Raw genomic sequence first — 7,876 nt, 5'->3', positions numbered from 1 at the left:
CACTGGAATACGTTTCTTAGTGACAGAGGGAGGGCTTTGCATAGGGGCTTTGTAGAATGTAAAATAACCTTATTAACCGGTTCAGTGCAAAATAACGGTTCTGTTCCAGAATAGCATGGATCACTTTCGTTCTCGGTTCTGTTTCTGTTCATTGAGCATTTTTGTTATTTTCCGGTTTTCGGTTCTGTTCTCTGAAACGGTTCCATCCCCTGCTTTGCGGAGAATTCAGCCGCACATGGTACTCTGTAGCTCAATTGGTAGAGCATGGCGCTTGTAACGCCAGGGTAGTGGGTTCGATCCCCGGGACCACCCATACGTATAAATGTATGCACACATGACTGTAAGTCGCTTTGGATAAAAGCGTCTGCTAAATGGCATATTATTATTATTATTATAATAACTGGCGCCAAAAGGTGCTGTATACTGCATGCCAAAATGGTCCTTAAAATGATTGTATCGTCTAGCCTGGCTGTTTGCTGTTTGTACTAACATTTGCAGACTGACTATGCATATTATTTGTAGGCCTATTGTAATTTAGTGGGAGAGTGTCAATTAGTGGCTTGTGCGTAATTACGCACGCGCAGGAGTTTGATGGTTAACTGCAATGCGGTGGATATATATAATTGCCTAATTCATATCGTTATTAAATAGCATGAACTCACTTTGAACAAACAAAAAAATATCCGTAGCCTTCTCCTCTCACTTCATTAATAATTTTTAACACCGGACGATGTGAACTCTAAACTAATAGTTACAAAAAAAGTTAACAATTATAATGTAGGTTACTAAATCAAAATTGTGAATCGTTTTTCTATTAGGATTTTCAGAAGAGCTTGTATCACCGTTTTTCCCCAAGAGTTACTCCGTTATTGCGCGCTAGCACTTAGACACTTCAAAACTAAATGTTACAAAATTATACATAATAGACATCTTGAAACTTGAATAGGCTGTGTTATTGAACGTTTAAAAATAACGTTCCCTTGTTCAGCCTATGAATAAATATTGTCAATTGCCGTTTATTTGAATTAAGCATGCTAGAGAATTTACCCAATGCTTGATAATGAAATGTATAAGCAGACTCAATAAAAGCAAAACAATCAAACACCAGCGCGTGTAGTGGTTTCATCTTGTGCAAGGCTGAAAGCTCTACCAGGCAACATCCCCCTGACGCTGGGTATCGGAAGAAAATGGTCTGTGATGTTTTGGAAAAACAGATGACGTTTTTGGTCAATCCTTGCATGTGCATACCCGGTTAGGTGTATTGGTCGAGAAAGACAGGCATATAGGCTACTTATGAGGAGGAGGAGGCAGAATTAAATCACTGTCGCACACAGTCATTTAATTTTCTGCCTCACACACACACACACACATCTCGCTCTCTGCCTCTCCTATCATCAGTAGCCTAAATTAATAGAAGGTAATCCCCGCCATGTGAGGAGTCGGCCACGGTTTGGAGGCGGGGTGTTTTTCATTCAAATCCACTGCCGGTGCTATAAAAAGGGAAGTTACAAGTAGAGTGCAACTTCAGCATAGGATCGTAGCGCAAGAGGAACGCAGTCTGACTGAAGTTTTAGAAGCTATAGCCTAAAGATATTAGCCGGTCTGCGATTATTAGTCGGCATGAATTCTGTAAAGGCTATGAAAAATGCAATTGTCTGTCTTATTTTACTGCCTCGCTTCTTCTTGGCAGCGATAATGCTGTGGTTTCTCGATTTTCAGTGCGTAAGGAAGAGGGTCTTCACCAAAATGAAGGAACAAGAAGGAAATATTGTCGATCCCCCATTATGTATTTCCGAGTCTAATCGAATGTTCAGCTGGGAGTCAATCAAAGCCGTTTGGCATGGCCATAAACTGGATTTCTTAAAATCGGCGCACCTTGGATATGTAGCGCCCAACACTGAAGTTGTGCAGCTCTGCGACCAGAGATGCAGCCGGATTCTTGACTATGCCAAAGACAAGAGACCGCTCATTCTAAACTTTGGCAGCTGCACCTGACCACCGTTCATGACACGCTTGAAGGCGTTCCAGCGTGTTGTGCAGCAATACGCTGATATCTCAGACTCTGTCGTTGTGTATATAGAGGAGGCGCACCCGTCGGACGGATGGATGAGCACTGACGCTCCCTACCAAATTCCCAAACACCGCTGTCTCGAGGACAGACTCAGTGCGGCTCAAATAATGAACCGTGAGGTCCCTGGGTGCCTTGTTGTCGCAGACAGCATGGAGAACTCGTCCAACGCCGCATATGGAGCATATTTCGATAGACTTTACATACTTCAAGACGGAAAGATTGTCTACCAAGGATGTAGAGGACCGGAGGGATACCGCATCTCTGAGCTGAGGGACTGGCTTGATCAATACAGACAAAGTGTTGGAAATTCAAGAAATGTCGTTATTCATGTCTAGAGTTGTATCACATTTTAGGCGTCAGCATTAAATAAGTTATGTCTCACAGACCTGCTATACATTTCATACACTGCAACTTTTCAAGAGTAGCATTGTATATAACGTGTCACAGGGACACACAAGCATTTTCACTTGTGTTGTTTACTAGTGATGTATGTGTAGACCTATCCCAATGGTTGCAGAATAGCCTGTTTTAGTTATAGTTATTATGTTGACCCTGGACATCTCAACATATTACGTCAGACGATCACCTGCAAGGGTTTATTTGTCAATACCAGTTGTTCTGTGTTCCGATATGTCATGTTCTCTTTATCCTTATGGTGCGAATGTTTGTGTGGAGAGTGTGAGTAAAGTGGGGTTTGCCATGACCAATTTATTGCCAGTATTTTTGTGAAGTTCGGTTTTTAAAAGGTACCTCACCAGAAAACCGATACTGATGTTTTAATGCTGAAGATAATGATTGTGTGCAATATCTTTTTACTTATATTTTTGTTTTGTAAATATGGTTAACTTTTTATGGAGATACTTTTATAATAAAATGTTTTATTCTATACTCTGGAAAATAACTATTTAAAACATTTCGCTCATTGCTGAAGGTGAATTAATTTAGGATGATGTGTAGCGTAGTCATTTAGCATGATTGATCTGTATGGAATAACTTTAGTTAACTAACGTCACATTTAAAATTATAGTAAGGTAATTACCGAGTAGATAGCCTATAGCCTATAGCAACAGACTTCCTCCCCTGTGCGCAATAGACTATGGAAAACGCGGTTACTTGGTAAACCACATATTTATTTGATGAAAACATTAAGAGCACCTTCCTAATATTGAGTTACCCTCAGAACAGCCTCAATTCGTCGGGGCATGGACTCTACAAGTTGCCGAAAGCGTTCCACAGGGATCCTGGCCCATGTTGACTCCAGTGTTTCCCACAGTTGTCAAGTTAGTTGGTTGTCCTTTGGGTGGTGGACCATTCTTGGTACACACGGGAAACTGTTGAGCGTGAAAAACCCAGCAGCATTGCAGTTCTTGACACAAACCGGTGCGCCTGGCACCTACTGCCATACCCCCTTCAAAGGCACTTAAATATTTTGTCTTGCCCATTCACCCTCTGAATGGCACACATACACAAGCCATGTCTCAATTGTATCAAAGCTTAAAAATCTCCTCCTCTTTGTCTACACTGAATTGAAGTGGATTTAACAAGTGGCATTAAAAAGGGATCATAGCTTTCAGCTGGATTCACCTGGTCAGTCAATTTCATGGAAAGAGAAGGTGTTCATAATGTTTTGTACAACCTGTGCATGCTGTTTTTTATAAACTTCACAGTCAGAAACTCAAACTATTGGCATCAGAGCGAATATAAATATTATGTGCTTTACTCTCTCACGCTCTCTCTCTCTCTCTCAGAAACTATTCATTGATATCAGAGAGCATATCAACATTTAACTTCATTCTAAAAGTATGCTGTTTGCTCCCAAGTCATATGAACAAATTTACACTGAAGCTGATGATCAAATGTGTTCAATTATCTCAAATATCAAATCAAAGTAGAGCCCATGCCCTGTGTTCAATTATCTATGTGTTCAATTATCTATGTGTTCAATTATATATGGCTTCATCTACACAAGCAGCCCAATTCTGATATTTCTTTCAACTAATTGTTCTTTTGACCAACGAGATCAGCTCTAAAAAAGATCTGATGTGATTGGTAAAAATACCAATGAGTGGAAATAAGATCAGAATTGGGCTGCCTGTGTAAACGCACACTAAGTGTTCAATTATCTGTGTTCAATTGTCTATGTGTTCAATAATCTCAAATCAAAGTAAAGCCAACGCCCTATGGGTTCAATTATCTCAAATATAAAATCAAAGTAACAATATATATTACATTTTTTATGGTGCTCCCACATGGTGGGCAGGTAGCTTAGTGGTTAAGAGCGTTGTGCCAGTAACCGAAAGGTCGCTGGTTCTAATCCCCGAGCCGACTAGGTGAAAAATCTGTCGATGTGCCCTTGAGCAAGGCACTTAACCCTAATTGCTCCTGTAAGTCGCTCTGGATAAGAGCGTCTGCTAAATGACCAATTATTATTATTTATATTATTATTATGCACAGTTCAATTTTTTTACGGTTACACAAAGACTTCAGTACCCCTATTAGGCACAGTGTTCTGAGGACCGTGTTCTCATTAAAAGCCATTCAGATGATCACTTAGATAAAACAATGAGAGAAGAGCTTCTGTCTGATCGAACGTTCTGTGTGAAAAGGAATTTACTCAAAAGTATCCACTCTTAGAAAAAAAGGTGCTATTTAGAACCTAAAAAGGTTATTTGGCTGTCCCCATAGGATAAACCTTTTGAAGAGCCCTTTTTGGTTCCATGTAAAACCCTTTCCAGAGAGGATTCTACTTGGAACCCAAAAGGGTTCTACCCGGAACCAAAAAAGGTTCTACCTGGAACCAAAAACGCTTATCCTATGGGGACAGCTAAAGAAACCTTTTGGAACACTTTTTTTCTAAGAGTGCATGTGTTCCTGCCTTGAGGAATCGTCATTTAGAATAAAGCGTTTTGACCGCACCTGAACAACTCTTGCGCTGCTGTGGTTACACACTGTTGCATTTACAACATCATTCAGCGGTCAGAAAGTTATGACCAACATGGTTGGTTCCACAGCATTTCAGTCTTCATACTTCATAAAAAAACGATCTGCTTTTCCCTGCTTTGTATCATAAAAATAAATAAAACAACACTGGCTCAATAAAACAGCTCTCTGCAACAGCTTCAGAGTCCTGCTACGCAGGGGCGTCATGCACACCATAAATCTGAGGGGGCACAAAGAACGTGAGGATGGCCAGGGGGTGGTTGGAGAATTGTATATTGTTCAACCACTTGAAACAGCTTTTTCCTGCAATCCAGAGCCATAATCATTATGCTTAATTCTATGTAAAAAAAAAAAAAGATGTTTATTTTTCTGCATATCTAAGCATACCTCTTGAGCTGTCTGTATCCTCCTGACTTTTCTTAAATAAACTAAATATGCTTCTCTGCATCTCTGCTAAAATCTGGGTAAAATATTGAAAGGAATGGTGAGTCTTATTCAGTACATTTAGTTATTGCTTGCTTTTCTAACTGGGCTAGCTAAAGCCAACTTCATAAAATTGCTAGGTGGATAGTAGTATTACAGATAAACAACAACAACAACAACAAATCTGAGGGGCCCCTGTGCACCTGTTGGCATGACACCTCTGATCCTATGCCATTACCAAGTGTGACCCTGTTTTATTGCCAGATATCATGTAATCAAACCATAATGTCCTAAGAAGAGGTTGCCTTTGTGAAAATAACATTTCTGAAGGTCATATTGTGAATACATTCTCTATGAATAATTCATAATATATTGCAACAAAGATATAGGTTTCTTGTCACAGTGGTCATGGCGACCAGAGTTTGAGCTCCTGTAGGGACAATATAATGCTTTGTTTATGTATTGGTTATCCAGTTCTTTGGGCTAAAACTGTCTCTGCAACAGCTTCAAACTCATGCACATTCTTCTCAAATGTGATCCTGTTTTTTCACAGCGCAAGACACCCCTGGCTAGACGAGCTCACATCCTGTAATCAAACCATTCTGTCCCTACAAGAGCTTTCACTTTGAGTTTGTGCAAAAACCTTGGCAAAATGTATTTCCACCAAAACCAATCCCATTGTGCAAGTGTCCTTTGAATGATACATTATGCAGGTCTCACATTCTCCTTTCTCCATAGGAACAAGTTTACTTTTAGAACAAAATTATTGCCTCTTCAAGGCTATGATATCAACTAGTGTGAGTCTGGAAGATCACATATAAATCAAGTAGAATAATATGACACTGCTTCATTTGTCAGCTATTTCTGACACTGCACAAGTTTCTTCCCCCTGTTGCTTGGTTACTGTTTTTTAATGGGTCGACAAGACCTAGACAGAGAATCGCAGCAGAATGGGTTCTCCTTGCCAGCTCCTCACCAAGAACTCAACCCATCAAATGTTTTATAACAGATTTACCAATCATATCGTCCAAACATCAATACAATTATACTTGTAATATCACAAATATCAGTGTTGAGAAGGTTTTTGAGTTTAGACTCAGATATGCAGATTTCTTTGTCACTCACAATTCACTGCATGTCACTGATTATATAAGATACAGCGCCCTATTCAGTCGAAACCAGTTAACAGGTTTCCAAGTTAACAATAAAATGTCAAATGTCTTCTACTGGGAGAATGTGTGTTTGCATTTGTGCCAGGTTTTATTACCAGCATAAAGCTTGTTTTTCCTTTGCCACCAGAAGGGAGTGATGGTGATACTATTTATGTGCAAGCCTCAAGCTGAAGGCTCTTGACTCTGTGTATCATGCAGCCCTTAGTTTTGTAACCAGTTTTGTAAAACTGCCATTTTAGCTATCCTCTCTTCTAGCTGTGAATTAAAACGTACTGTACATGCTCAGATCTCAATCTTGTTTTTACACCAAGAGTCCCGAAAATTAGAACCCAGCATGGAAAAAGGTCCTTTCATTACTCAGCCCACTGGTCTTGGAATTCCCTCCAAGCCAACCTAAAACTCCAGGACCTGGTGTCCCTGGAAGAGTTCAAAGGACAAATAGATGAACAGGTTGTTGAGACATGTAGTTGTTTCTAGTTGTCACTAGTTTGCGTTGTCTTATGTAAGGAAGCATGTTGCTTTACTTCACACACACTCACACATCCACTGTTTGTTTGCTGTTGTATTTGTGCTGTTGCCAGTGTCTTCGGTCTGTGTTGTCCGTTTTGTCTTGCATACAGTTGATGTCGGAAGTTTACATACACTTAGGTTGGAGTCATTAAAACTCGTTTTTCAACCACTCCACAAATTTCTTGTTAACAAACTCTAGTTTTTGCAAGTCGGTTAGGACATCTACTTTGTGCATGACACAAGTAATTTGTCCAACAATTGTTTACAGACAGATTATTTCACTTATAATTCACTGTATCACAATTCCAGTGGGTCAGAAGTTTACATACACTAAGTTGACTGTGCCTTTAAACAACTTGGAAAATTCCAGAAAATGATGTCATGGCTTTAGAAGCTTCTGATAGGCTAATTGACATCATTTGAGTAAATTGGAGGTGTACCTGTGGATGTATTTCAAGGCCTACCTTCAAACTCAGTGCCTCTTTGCTTGACATCATGGGAAAATCAAAAAAGAAATCAGCCAAGACCTCAGAAGAAAAATTGTAGACCTCCACAAGTCTGGTTCATCCTTGGGAGCAATTTCCAAACGCCTGAAGGTACCACGTTCATCTGTACAAACAATAGTACGCAAGTATAAACACCATGGGACCACACAGCCATCATACCGCTCAGGAAGGAGACGCGTTCTGTCTCTTAGAGATTAGCGTACTTTGGTGCGAAAAGTGCAAATCAATACCAGAACAGCAAAGGACCTTGTGAA

The 7,876-nt window shown here is 40.0% G+C and overlaps 1 pseudogene across 1 annotated transcript; it reads left to right on the top strand.

Moving 5' to 3' along the window:
* Positions 1-1,620: 1,620 nt before the first annotated feature.
* Positions 1,621-2,406, top strand: LOC311145358 (thyroxine 5-deiodinase-like; annotated as a pseudogene). The gene has a single exon. The product of its transcript is annotated as a thyroxine 5-deiodinase-like (transcript).
* Positions 2,407-7,876: the final 5,470 nt, after the last annotated feature.

The sequence above is a fragment of the Coregonus lavaretus genome, assembly GCF_964263955.1.
Source record: "Coregonus lavaretus genome assembly, chromosome: 18".
Taxonomy (NCBI): domain Eukaryota; kingdom Metazoa; phylum Chordata; class Actinopteri; order Salmoniformes; family Salmonidae; genus Coregonus; species Coregonus lavaretus.
This window is presented reverse-complemented; position numbering and strand designations above follow the sequence as displayed.